A 14539-nucleotide genomic window follows, 5' to 3' on the forward strand; every position below is an offset into this window, starting at 1 on the left:
TATATCAGAAATGAACAATATAACAGAGCAAACTAAAAGTACAGCAGAGAATCTCCAAAATAGAATGAAGGAAGCAGAAGAAAGAATCTCAAAATTAGAAGATATTTTGTGTCACCAGGCGGAAACAACCAAAAAGCAGGAAGCAGAGCTGGATCAGGCCAAAACAAGTACTAAAGAATTAAAACACATTATTAAAAAGCCAAATATAAGAGATATGGGAGTCCCAGATGGTGCAGAAAGAGAAGCTGGGTTTACAAATGTATTTAATGAAATAAGGGCAAACTTCCCTAATCTGGAGAAAGAATTGAAAAGCAACATTCAGGAGGGCACAGAACTCCCAGCAGGCTTGACCAAAAGTGATCTTCAGCATGACACAGGATTACCAAGCTCTCTTCAACCGAACATTAGGAAAAGATCCTTAAGTATGCATATAAAAAATTAATTGACATATAAAGGAATGCCAATTAAACTCTCAGGAGATCTCTCACAGGAAGGAAAGTCTACAGGCTAGAAGAGAATAGAGTGACATATTCTAGATTCCAAAAGAAAAAAATTGTCGGCCCAGGATAACATACCTAGCAAAGCTTTTCTTTGTCTTTGAAAATGAAATAAAATTCTTCCACAGTAAAGAAAATCTCAAAGAATATGCCTCTTCCAAACCTGCCATACAAATGATGCTTAAAGATTTTCTCGGGGCCCAGCACCATGGCCTAGCAGCTAAAGATCTCACATTGAATGCTCAGGGATTGCATATGGGCACTGGTGCTAATCCTGGCAGTTCCATTTCCCATCCAGCTCCCTACCTGTGGCCGGGGAAAGCAGTTGAGGACAGTCCAAACCCTTGGGACTCTGCACCCATGTGGGAGACCTGGAAGAAGTTCCTGGATCCTTGCAGTCACTTGGGGAGTGAATCATCGGATGGAAGATCTTTCTCTCTGTCTCTCCTCCCCTCTGTATATCTGACTTTCCAATAAAATAATAGAAATAATAATAATTAAAAAAGAAAAGATGTTCTCATGACAAAGAAAAGGAATAGCAAACATTAAAACCAAAGGCAAATATGAAGAACATCCCAGTGAAATAGCAACAGAACACTAAGTCAATGAACAACCCATTTGTAAAATGACAGGACCAAATTACCAACCATTTATATTAACCATGAATGCAAATGGCTTAAACTCTTAATCAAACATCATAGATTAGTAGACTAGATTAAAAAACAAAACCCATCTGTTTGTTGCCTCCAGGAGACAATTCTCACCAACAAAGATCAGTGAAACTGTAGCTCATGGATTTTGTTAGTTTCATCTCTTCAAAACACTTTCTGTAATTGGATTATTCAGTGACTCATAGATCATACAGTAGCATCGTTATCTTCAAGAAGGTTGTTGATTTTCTTTTTCGTTTCTTCAGCAACCCATTAGTCATGTTATTTAAATTCATGGTGTGTTAATTTCTTCTTTCTTCCTGAGGTTGATTTTTTTGTGACTTTTTATTTAAAGGCATGTATAGTAACTATTTAATGGAGAATATTGTATCTATGTCATGTAATTTAACTTATGATGTTATAAATTTCTATTTTTCTTCATGTTGTTGATTTTGCATTGTGGCCTTTCATTAATGGTACATATAGAAACTATGTAATGCAGACTATCATATCCAGTTGTGAGACACGATGCAGTATGCATTTCTACTTCCAGACAAAGATGGACTCCCAATGAAACTGTTTACTATATCTTGACATTAGGATGCTGGACTCTTTGCCAGTGTCCATGCCCACAATGACAGGCATAAGACTGTTTATGAAGAACTAAACTATGGTAATAATGTCGGATAGCTCATTGAGGAAGGAGGGTATTGTGAAGGAGATAAGCAAAATCCCAGGGCCTATGTAACTGTATCATAGAATCATAATAATAAAAATTAGAAAAAGATGTAAAAAAATTTTAAATGAAAACATTTTTGCCAGGAAATTCTTTTTAAAATTTTTGTATGGAAAGCATATTTACAGACAGAGAAAAGAACAGACACTTGGAAATTTTCCAATAACTTGATGCCTCTCCAGATAGCTGCAGAGGGTGAAGTGCGACAGGTCTGAATGCAGAAGCCAGTATTCCCCTGGTTATCTTGGGTGTAGGGGCTGAAATACATGGGAGGTTTTCTGCTACCTTCCCAGACACACTAGCAAGCAACTAGATCAGAAATAGCACAGCCTAAACTCAAACCTGCGATCAAACTCTGCATGCAGTGGCTTAATCCACTATGCTACAGCACTGAATTCTGGAGGGAAGTCCCTGACTAGGGCAGAAGATATCATTGTCTGAAGGTCACTTACAAGGTTTGCTAAAACATGATGGTCTGATGCAGAGACAACAGAAATGATTGATGACCTATTTTCAAATTCCCACAAGCAGAAGTAGGAATCAGATACACAGCCCCACAGAAATAACTTTGGCATTTATGTTGAGTGATGTTAAAAAATTAGTTCCTTGCTTAGAGTGGTTAAACATATTGTGTACATCCCACTGTGACTAAAACAGGGGTCACCATGGATACACATTCTCACATGACCCAGGAAATGAATTTCAGCATCTTGATCAGTGTGAGGATGGATACCCATATTCATATTTTTTAGTATATTCTGGTCAATATTATTTATTTGCAAAAAGTCATATGCTACTTAGAGTTATAAATAATTTCCTATATGATTCACCTCTCTAGATAGTTTTGGAAACCCATTTACCATGTAAAATAAAGTTCATCTGTGTTAAACTCCACATTCCTTATTCCTAAGCCTACCCAGTTTTATGTATTCAAAATTATTCTTCATGGCCTACTTCCAGTGCAGTATTCCCACAGAGATGTAAAATGAATTACCTTGAACTTGAGAAAAACAAAGGAAGAAGTTTATGTAGCTCTATTTTGAAACTATAAGTTCATTTTTATTACATTTGCACCTACAATTTGATTTAAAAAACACATCAAGTTATAGTCTACACATTTTAATGACTATGATGAGAATGTATTATGAGGATATTTATAAAATAATTTCACACATTTTTATAACAAATTTAACAACTCTGAAAATGATTTAGTCTTGTAAATTGTAACTATTTCCAACGATAGTAGAAGAGATAATGTTTGATGACATTAATACATTTTGAGGGAAAGAATTTACCAATGCAGTTAATTTTGTTACATGGTTCAGCTTCATCTGATGCATTTTCCCATCAGAATAGATTGTTGAAATGATTCCCTAGAGCTATGGAAAATTCACATTATAGAATCTTATAATATTATTGCTTATAATTACAGAGTTAGATTTCTGGCACTCTTAGACCTTCGGAATATATGCTATGTATAACCCATCTATTTCAATCCTATTCTTGAATACATTTGCTGTATTCTACTAAAGGTCAGAAACTTAATACCAACTGGACCAAACTGCTCTAAGCACATTCCTTCGTATGCCCTGCAAGATAAGACAGCTTTCACTGTATACGCAATAGCTTTTCACTGTATACTCCTTCAAACAAAATAAGGACAGTTAACATGTGGCATTCTTAAAATTCTGGATTAATTTTCCCACGGGTTTACTTCTTGTGACTTATTTTGTACATGTGTATTTGTCTGATAATTGTAGTAAAGCAGTCTTTATATTATGAGAAGACAGGCTTTAATATGTTATAAATCTATTGCATTCACCTTTAATAACAAATTTTAAGCGATCTACAGTGGTCTACTTTTAAATAATACTTCTAATTTTGGGGGGAGGGAAGCACAGTGTCAAAATCATGTACCTAATTCAACTAACAGGCACAATAGGAATTACCCTTCCTGAAAGTGTTTGTGGAAAAAAAAGCACTTGGAAACAAGTTGATATTTCCCTTTAAAATATGTATTGTTGATGAAAACAAGTTCTTTTGCACCTGTGTAATGGGGAAGCTGTGCTGAGACTCTGAATAAAACATCCTCCTGCTCTTCTGTGTCTTCCCCTACTTTCTCTTTTCCCTCTAATGGACCCATGAAATATGCTTATCTGATTGCCTTCCCTTTACCAAAACTATGGACTTTTAGAGCATAATAAGGTCAAAACCAACTGTACGTGTAGCCACTCATTTCCATGTGTCACCCCAAGGAAAGGAACCACCCTCCCATAAGGGTGCACAGTGCTAAGCAGTTTGCATTTCTTACTCTAGTTAGTCCTCACAATAAAACTAGTAGACAGAGATAATCTCACTGTGTGAATCATGCAAGTGAGGACTAGAAATGACAATGCATCAGTGTTTAACCTAACTCATTCAAAATTTTCATCCATGCTTACCTTGATTAGGGATTTTTCAATGTTTCCATTTATTAACCCACATAACTGATAACTATTGTCTATCATAGATCACATGCTGTGGTAAGTACTGCAATACATGAATAAATATCACAGATATAATCTAGGTCCACAAGTGTTTAGGAGGAAAAGGAATTTCTAAAATGTGTCAGGCTGAGTGTTGTGGCATAGTGGCTAAGGTTTCTGCCTGCAATGCTGACGTCCCACATGTGCTCAGTTTAATGCCCCAGCCACTCCACTTCTAATGCAGCTCCTTGCCAATGTCTGAGAAGGCAACAGAAATGGCTTAACTGCTTGGGTCCCTGCACCCTCGAAGGCAATCTCTAACTGCAATGTTCAGATAACTAAGTAATTTAAAAAAATTCTCATGAAATCTTTTAAATCAAAATTTGAAAATCAATACCATGAAGACAAGTCAAAATTGTGTATGTACTCACTTATTTTGAGTAGCGTTAACTACCATTTACAAAAATAAAACTGTACGCGTTATGTCTGAATACGTTTAAGCCACCATGACAGACTGCTAAGTATCAGGAGAATTGCTTCTTACAGTTCCTGAGGTTGGGAAGTCTAACATTAACACACTGGCAGGTCCAATATCTGAAAATGACACCATTTTTTATTGGCAGTTGATCCTTTTTCTGTTAATTCTCTTATGGCAGAAAGAAGGAAAACTTCCTTTTCCTAAAAATTATTTGACTCATATAATTTACCCAAATAACCCACCTCCGATACCATCATGTCGGAAATTTTGGCTTCAGGTGTGAATCTTGGGGGCTCACAGTTAGATATTAATAGACATAACACAAAGACGTACGTTTACAAACACAGAAACCCATTCACACCACACGTCTACACAAATGGATGCCAACACGATCTGAAACAAATCAGACCTGACTGTAGGGTGAGAATCTATAAAAGACAGTGACTAGCTAGAGCTGAGGATTGGATTATTTAGGCAACTGGAAGTCTGTACCTCAGATTTCCAAACCTCTATCTACTGTTAATTTAGTTTCAGTAAAATCCTACACTCTTGTTAGAATTTGTGCATAGAATCTCTGATTTGATTATAAATTGTAAAGTGCTAAAATCGGAAGGATTAACTCAAAATCAGTCACATGTCGTCAAATGAGAGAAATATCCTCTGAAAACTGTGGTTAGATGTCCCGACCTGCAGCAGACGACACTCAAACCCAGAAGGTGGACTGGGAATGCCCGGCTGCTAGTCCCCGGGTTGCTGGCCCAAGAAACACATGGACACATGTACTTGGTGGAAAAGAGTGCCTCCTGCTCTTTGTTTTGCTTCATATATATACCTTCTTTTCTAGGGGAGGAGGGGAAGGGAAGGGGTTTCTTGGAACTAATTATCTTCATTGAAGCAGTGAAGGAACTATTCATCTATATTGAAACAGGGGAGGAACTAATCATTTGAACAGGAAGGAGGGTGGAGGTTCTGTTCCGCTTGCTTTGCACTGGCTGCAATATCCTATTTGCTGTGGCCCTGTTTGCCCAAGGCAGGCTTTGCAATGCAATAGGCTGTCAGGTAGGCTAAGTCTAAGGCCCGTAAGTCTGTGGCTCCTAACGATTAGATAAGTTTGTCATATAAACAACATAGATCATACTGACTCAAGTCTTGACAGTGTAGGTCAGTCACATGATGTCTCTTGCACTAATGTCCCTTTAGGAGCATACTTGGCTGCTTTTCCCAGGCCATTAGCAGGAAACTTACTGGAATTGGAGTATCTGGGACATACACCATCACCCACATGGTGTCACAAATGGGTGACATTTATTTACCAAGCCACAGCCCCAGCCCCAAGCTTTACGGTTTTAGCCTACTAAATTATAATGATTTGTTACACAGTAATGGAAAACCATTAAAACTTCTTTAAGCCAACAAATGAGGACATGATTAGGGATGGGAGAAAGAGGTTTATAAAAAGTCATCTTGGCAGAGATTTATATGAGCAGCAGTGAGGGCTCATGAATGAGACAGAGCAGGTGGATGTTATTCAGGCACAGATTATGAATGCTCTTGCAACCCAGGTTTCATGTCTAAGATCAAAAGTCTTTCAGGAGCGTCTATATTTGGTCTTTGACTTTAAAAGAATAGGTTAAATACAAAAACCCAAATTAAAAGTTAATGAGGTAGTCCATAAAACTAGGATTAAGAAAGAATACATAAAAATGTTAATGAATTTGAAAGCTGGCTACGTGATGGAATCACCATTAATTGAGAACAGGAAGCAAGACTGAGATACAGTTATCAGATCTAAAATCCGGCTACTCCTGCTGTTACTTCAATGTGAATCAGCAAATTTCTGATTCCAGCAGAATAATTATGGAATTATAACTTCCAGTTTAAAGCTTCTGAAAAGATTTATTCTATAAAATCTCACTGTTTTCATAAGGAGTGGCCATTATTTGAAAAGACATTAGAGGGAAAAACAAGGATATAGAGGAGGAGTGATATTTATCTTAGGATCTTAAAGGTGTCATTTAGGTCTAACTTTTAAAGACTCTTGAAAAGGTGACTCTTTGTAGGCTATTAATCTCCTTACATGTGTTTCCCTTTTTTGAACACACATAAGTTTTGTCATATTTTACAAAATTAGCATCTTTTTCCCATTGTAGATCAGCCCCACTCTTCAGCTAATTACTGTTGTCTTCAAGTTACAATAAAAAATGCAGGTAAGAATCAGACAGGTCCCAGCAATGGAAAAGTGCCTTATTTTGCTTTTCTTTGTTTGACAACTAGATTTACATTTCAACTTTAATTTCTTCTTTTCCATTCTTTTCTTTATATTGAGGAAACACTTGAGAGTCTTCTAAGCACTGACATCAAGAATGCAGAGGTAGAACGTGATGCCTGCCTACCATACACTTGCATCTTTATAGGAAGAAATTGAGCAACTTTTACTCAATATGGAAGTTGAAATAATCAAGATATGTGTACTTAGAAAAGCACTGGGACGAATAAAGGAGGAACTAACTTGGATCCAAAATGTTCAGGAAGCGTTTCCTGTAGCATTTTACACCTGAGAAGAAATGCTCGATAAGAACCATCCAGTAAACTAGGGAAGCAGCAATCTGAGGTCAACAAATGGGATGCCAAAGGAGGAGGCTTTTCTAAGAAGCAGGACCCAAGTTAGGAGGGTCTTTCTGTTCTGTGAAATAAGGAGGCTGCAAAGAATGCCTGCCAAGACTGTGCACATAGACTGGCCAACATCAAGAGGCAAAGAACGAAACAGTGAATTTTCAGTGTACATTTTAACTCAAGTTAACATAAATTACTCTCCTGATTTTTTTGATTTACGTTTTTTCTTGAATAATGGTTCTGAGTAAAATGTCCAAAACTACATCTAATTATAGTACTAAGAGTAGACATTCTCCCTGGTTTGGGTTCGCATTGGAAATGCTTCCACATTTTCTCATACATACTGTCATATATTGTCTTAATTGTGTTGAGGTGTGTTTTTTCTATGTATAATTCTTTAAAAAACTTATAAAAATGTTTTGTGTTTTTTAGGATGCTTTATCTGCATCTATTATTATATTACATGGTTTTATACTTAATTTTGTTGTTTAGATATGTCACCTTTACTGATAGGTATTTGATGAACCATCCCTCTATGCCTAGATGAATTTCAGTTTGATTTGATTTACTGGTATTTTCTTGAGAAGTTTGCATTAGGGATAGTGAGCTTCCGTTTTGTTGTTGTTTTTGTTTCTTTGTTGTATCTGTCTGGAAATATGGTTATATACACCTCACAGGATGAGTTTGGGAGGATGTGCTTCCTTTCAATTATTTTGAGTAGGTTAAGAAGTATTAGGATTTTTTTCTTAAAAGTTTGATAGCATTTAGCAGGGAAGCCCTCCAATCCTGGACATTTCTTTGTGGGACATTTTTTTAAAAAAACATTTATTTATTTTTATTTTAAAGGCAGATATACAGAGAGGAGGAGTGACATAGAGGAAAGTCTTCCATCCAATAGTTCACTTCCCAAGCGACTGCAACGGCAGGAGCTGAGCCAATCCGAAGCCAGGAGCCAGGAGCTTGTTCTGGATCTCCCACATAAGGATCACATTCATAAGGACCTCCAGTCATGTTCATTTTTTTTTTTTTTGCAAATTTTAGAATTCATTCTTTTAATGGATGATGAAAACTGAGCATCTGTCAATAACATAAATTCCATATTTGTCACCATGTGCTGTACATTTCCATTGATGTCATATCTTAAGTATTGAGAACTGAGGAGCTATAACATGGTAACGATTCTCTCACATGATGATTTCTTATCTTCGGTTATTATTCCTAGGAATGGCATGTATCTCTTTAATCTCATGTGTAGCATGAATTCCCCATTTTGTGTTGGCTTTTTTCTTCTTCTTCCTTTTTTCTTAAGATTTTATTTATTTTTATTACAAAATAAGATATACAGAGAGGAGGAGAGACAGAGAGGAAGTTCTTCTGTCCGATGATTCACTCCCCAAGTGACTGCAACAGCTGGTGCTGTGTCAATATGAAGGCAGGACCCAGGAACTTCCTCCAGGTCTCCCATGTGGCTGCAGGTTTCCAAGCTGTTGGGCCGTCCCAGGCCCACAAGCAGGGAGTTGGATAGGAAATGGATCTGCCGGGATTAGAATTGGTGCCCATATGGGATCCTGGCGCATTCAAGGCGAGGATTTTAGCTGCTAGGCCTCGGCACCAGGCCCTCTGGGACATTTTTTATGATCCAGTCTCAGCTTTGATTATTGGCTTATTTAGAATTTTTTATGTATTTATGTTTCAATCTTGGTAAATCGTATATGTCCATACATTTATCCATTTCTTCTAGTTTTACATTTTCTTTGCATATAGCTGTTTGTAATAATTCATATTCTTTGCATTTCTTTTATATTAATTGTGTTATCTACTTTTTCATATTTAATTTTATTAATCTTTGTCTTTTCCCTTTTTGTCTTGGTGTGTCCGATGGTTTGTCAATTTTTCTAAATTTTTCAAAAGGCAAGCTAGGCATCCAGTGATCTTTATAGTATTTTATATTATATTAATTTGCATTATGGTAAAATGACTTAATTTTCCACTAAATAAGAAGTTCAGCAAGTACAAAATACAAAGAACACGGTTCAGCATATAGGAAAGGATTATAAATCATAATCAAATCAAAATGTCTATTTCACTTGAATAGAGGACTTTTAAAAATAGTCACAGATATAATCACAGTGATATATCACTTTTGACAGAAATATGAAACCAAGTTTGGTCACATTATGTTTGCAGCAACACTAATATATAGAGGCTTTTTTTTTTAGCAGTTCTTATTGTTTCTTTTTTTAAATTTTAACTCCCTGAGAAGGGAGAATATGAGGTAGTTGTGTCTGGTTCATTTCACCCAGAAGATGTCCTCCCGATGCAACTGCTTTAATTCAAATGGCAGAATTATATTCTTTTTATAGATGACTAATATCGCATTATTTATACATACACATATCACATCTATCGATCTACTTATAGACAGAGATAGACATATATCACGATTTACTTATTCATTCTAATGATGATGGAACACCTTGGTGGATCGATATTTTGGCTTTTGTGATCAGTATTGGTATAAAAATGTTGGGACAAATACCTCTTTGCTAAAATGTGTTCATGACTTAGGGACATGTATCCCACAGTAGGGTTGCTGGATATTAGTTTCCCTTCAAGGAAAACTCCAGGAACTGAAAGCTTACCATTAAATTCTGAAATATATCTAAAGAGAAACTAAGCACAATACCTAGCAAAGTTCCCTAAAATACTGAATATAACCAAACTGCATCACTATTTGTGAGACCAGCATCAATTTGGAACAGCAACAACAACAACAACAAAAAGGAAATAAAGAAAATGAGAGAGAGAACATGAAAACTGTATACTTAAATTCTTTATGAACATTTGTTGAACAAAAATGCTCAACCAAATACTAGTAAACTGAGTTTAAAACCACATAAAAATCATACATCATGAGCAAATGTGATTTATTCAAGGGATACAAGGGTGGCACAATATATACAAATTGATGAATCTCATAAATTATACCATCAAATTTTAAAAACTGCTGTCATCTAAATAGATGTGTATAAAACATCTGATAAGATTCTACATCCTTTAATGATAAAAATTCTGCATAAATTGGGTAACTAAGGGGTATATCTCAAAATTATAAAAGCTATCTATGACAAAGCAACCAGTCAATGTCATACTGCTTGTGGGAAAGATGACAGTATTGCCTCTCAGATTAGGAATAAGTATAGTTGTATATTTCACTATTCTTATTCAAAATAGTATTGCGAAAACTGACAAGAATACTTAGGTAGGAGATGGAAATATAGAATATCAAAATTGAGAAGGCATATGTAAAAATATCCATGCTCTCAGATTACATGTTACATGGCATGGAAAAACCTAAACATTCTGGCAAGAATTTGTTAGAGCTGAAAAAAACAATTAGGTTCTGTCTGAGACAGTTCAGAAGACCTGTTTTCTAGATTATATGTTGTTTTTCCTGCCTCATCAGTTTTGTTGTTAAGGCTTTACACTGGCACTGTGTTTTTTTTAATTAATTTACTCAATAGCCATCTGTAATGTTTCTGCTTTTTTTCATATTTCTATCTCTGTTGAATTTCCCCTCTGTGTAAGGTGCTGCTTTCTAATTTCACTCAGTTGCTTCTCTATTTTTGTTTGTGAGTAACCTTACACTCATTCTTATGGGTCCCTTTTCATGCTTTTCTTCACAGCCCAATATTAATTACATTATGGCTATGTTTCTTTTCGAGAGTCATATTGCTTTCTGGTTCATGCTTCTATTTCTCCACTAATTTTTGTGCATCTGGGTGTTTATTGTTCCTCTCGGGATTTTTTTTTCACTACTTAATTTTTGGAGATTTGCCTCTGTGGGTCACTGAATCTCCTAGGGATGTATTGGTTGGGGCCAAACAGCTGCCACCACTAGTTGTGGGTGAGGCTAGAGCCCAGGAGATAGTCAAGATGGTTGTGCTGGATTGTCCCTATCAGCAGTCAGAGTGGGGTTGAGTGGGGAGAGGGCGTAGGAGGCAGCTCTCGTGTTTACAATTCCTGCTTTCCTCTGTGCCAAGGAAAGCTCCACTATTAAACCTGTTTCCGTATACAAGGATGTCTCCAGTCTCCATAGGCAGACAATTATTGGAACTGACCTATGCTTTTCTGTCTTCTTAACTTAATGACTTAAGTCCAGAACTCCCAAAGTCAAAGCCTGCATGGGATCCGCGATCTAACCTTCACGTTTTCCCATTCCTGCTTTTCCTGACAGCAGTGTGACTGCCTTCAAAGCCCTGGTCATAACAGAGCTTAGTAGCAACTCTATCATGGCAAACTGGTGGAGGGCAAAGGAAAGAGAGAGGCAACAAGGCCTACCGGGATGCAGGAAAGTTGCTAGGACCCATGTCAGTTGCTCTGGCTGGACTCAACAACAGCGGGGTTGTGTAATTATGACTCAGTCAAACCTGCCGGTGTCAGGAGAGGTGGCATCTTCTGACTTTATCTTTGTCAGATTGCATTTCCCAGCTAGTTGCATAGATGCAAGACTGGCTGATGGTGACAAGACTAGCAGTGTCTTCTCTCTTCTCTGCCCTGTGGAGTCTCTCTTTCGTTCTGTCTACTGTTTAGTGAAAATTTCACCTCTCTGAAAACTCCATCTTTCCTTTGTTCTAGTATCGCTCTGTAGCCTAGATCAGTGTGGCTTCTACCTACTCGCAGTCTTGGCTCTTCCAATGGTTGAGTTTATGTACCAAATTTGCAAAGAGATTATATTCAATTGTTTCACCAGGTATCACTCTAGATGCTTCTGCCCTCAAAAATATGGGCGGAAGTTAATTGCGTAACTTAATTAAAGGTTTTAATTAAAAAAACACTATAATTCCAGGTGAAAAAAAGTTTTTCTGTTAGCAAACTTCTTTGAGAATAAACACTCTTACATGGTTCTCCAGACTGCTATCCTACCCTGAAGATTCAGGACAAGTCAATCTTCCTCCACAAATGCATGATGAATGCCTTAAATTCTCTCTCTCTCTCTCTTACACACACACACACACATATACACACACATCTGTTCAATCTGTTCCCTCCAGACATACATACATAAAACAGTCCTACTTTGATTCTCAACTTGGTTCTCTAAAATTATTGGTGATCTCACTACATATTTCTTTCGGACTCTTATAAATTGGCATTCTTCAATTATTTGTAATGTTACTCTCGTTTACATGTTTTCATCAGACCTCAGGACTTTAATTACCTCATACACATGATAGTTCCAACACCCATCTTAGTTGTCCTTCCTGAAGCGTATATACATATTTATACCCCTTGGTGTAAAAACATGAGTTATAGACAAAGAACTTATGATTGTTACTGAAGGACTTTACTACTGTAATAATATGGGGGAAGCAATATAATGGAGGGGAAATGAGGCGGGTGAAAGAGGAAATCCTTGAGAATGTGAAACTGTACCATGAAAAAATTTAAATAATAAAAGAAAAGAAAAACAACCATCAATTGAAAAATTCCAAATGTGAACTAGTTATCTTTCCTCTAATATTGTCCTGTCTTTTTCATGAAATGCTCCAATAATACATTCCAAAGTAAACTTGAAGAAGTACCAGACTCTCACAATGCTTCATCAATAACCAACTGTGAAAAAACATTCAATTCATTCAATTTATTCAGTGTTTGTATGTTAGTATAGTTTCAGAGGTTTAATTACAGTAGTTTCTCCTTCTCCTTGGTTTTACATGGCTGGAATTACCTGTGCTAACCCTCAGTCTAAACATATTAAATGGAGAATTCTAGAAATATGTAATTCATACAGTGTACAATATGAGTGGAATAATGAAGCCATCTTAGCTTTCCTGCCCTATCCTCCGCTGAAAGTGAATCATTCTTTTTTCCCATGTATCCACGCTGCGTTTGTATGTGCTACCCATTCCTACTGACCTAATTTCCTTCTGCTTGATTATCAGTTCTATTGCTGCAGCATCACAATGTTTACGTTCACTTAACCATTATGTAGCTACTTATTGCTATCTCAAAGCTCACACCATCTACTTCATCTCATGCTAAAGGTATTGTATCACTTCACAAGAAGACTGAGTATGGTACAATAATAGTTTTCTAAATGCTGTATTCATAAACCAGAGTATGCTCTTTACTGCTATACTATTACCTATTATTGTTAACCTCTTACTGTGCTTAACTTATAAATCCAACTTTATCATATGTATATATTTATAGGGAAGAGAATGTATACAGTTTAGTCCCTTGAATTTGCTGTGGATCTTGGAAGTCATCGCCTGTGGAAAACAGGGAAGTACTATACTCTTCCTCAACTCCCTAAAGTTCTTCCATTATTTTATGAGGAGATTAGTCACATACAGCATTATTTTTCTGTAAAATGATTCAGTAACTTTCAGGGTATGTTAAAGATTATCTAACCCTTTGTCTGTGTTCTTAAGCCACTGTCCCTGATTAACTAAATATAGGTACTTACTTAGACCACAAACCATCATATGTAAAATTTCTGTCTAATAATTTTAAATGTGTGTCCTTTTTGGACTTGATTTTTTTGTTCTGTTTTCTCTAGTTTTTAATGAGTTTTGCTGATAATATATGGGTTAGAGTAATTGTGCATGAATAACTGGAGTCTCCAAATGAGTCACATAAGCTTTTGTTTTTTTAAATTATTAATTGCATTGCATTATGTGACACAGTTTCATAGGCTGTGGGATTCCCCAAACCCTCCCCCCATGGTGGATTCCTCCACCTTGTTGTACTATTACAGTTCAAATTGAGTCAATATTCTTTCATTGCAAGCATATACCAAGCATAGAGTCCAGCATCTTATTGTCCACATAAATTTAACGGTTTCTTGGGGAGACCATTGTCTGAAGGCAGAGCTGGCAGAATATCATCCTGATCAATTAGAAGCCCCAACATAATATCAACAACAATTTACAACATTATGGAATTAATTGACATGGTATTGAGTAACCAATATGTTAAAAATGCAATTTCTTAACCACATCCTGTGACTACTTTATTGACATTTCAATTTTAGTTTATACGCGACTGGCTTCTATACACCTTAAAATGGCTATAGGGTACTATTCAGCTGTCAT

Source organism: Ochotona curzoniae, unplaced genomic scaffold, assembly GCF_017591425.1.
Source record: "Ochotona curzoniae isolate NIBS_2020 unplaced genomic scaffold, NIBS_Ocur_1.0 scaffold_3890, whole genome shotgun sequence".
Lineage (NCBI taxonomy): Eukaryota > Metazoa > Chordata > Mammalia > Lagomorpha > Ochotonidae > Ochotona > Ochotona curzoniae.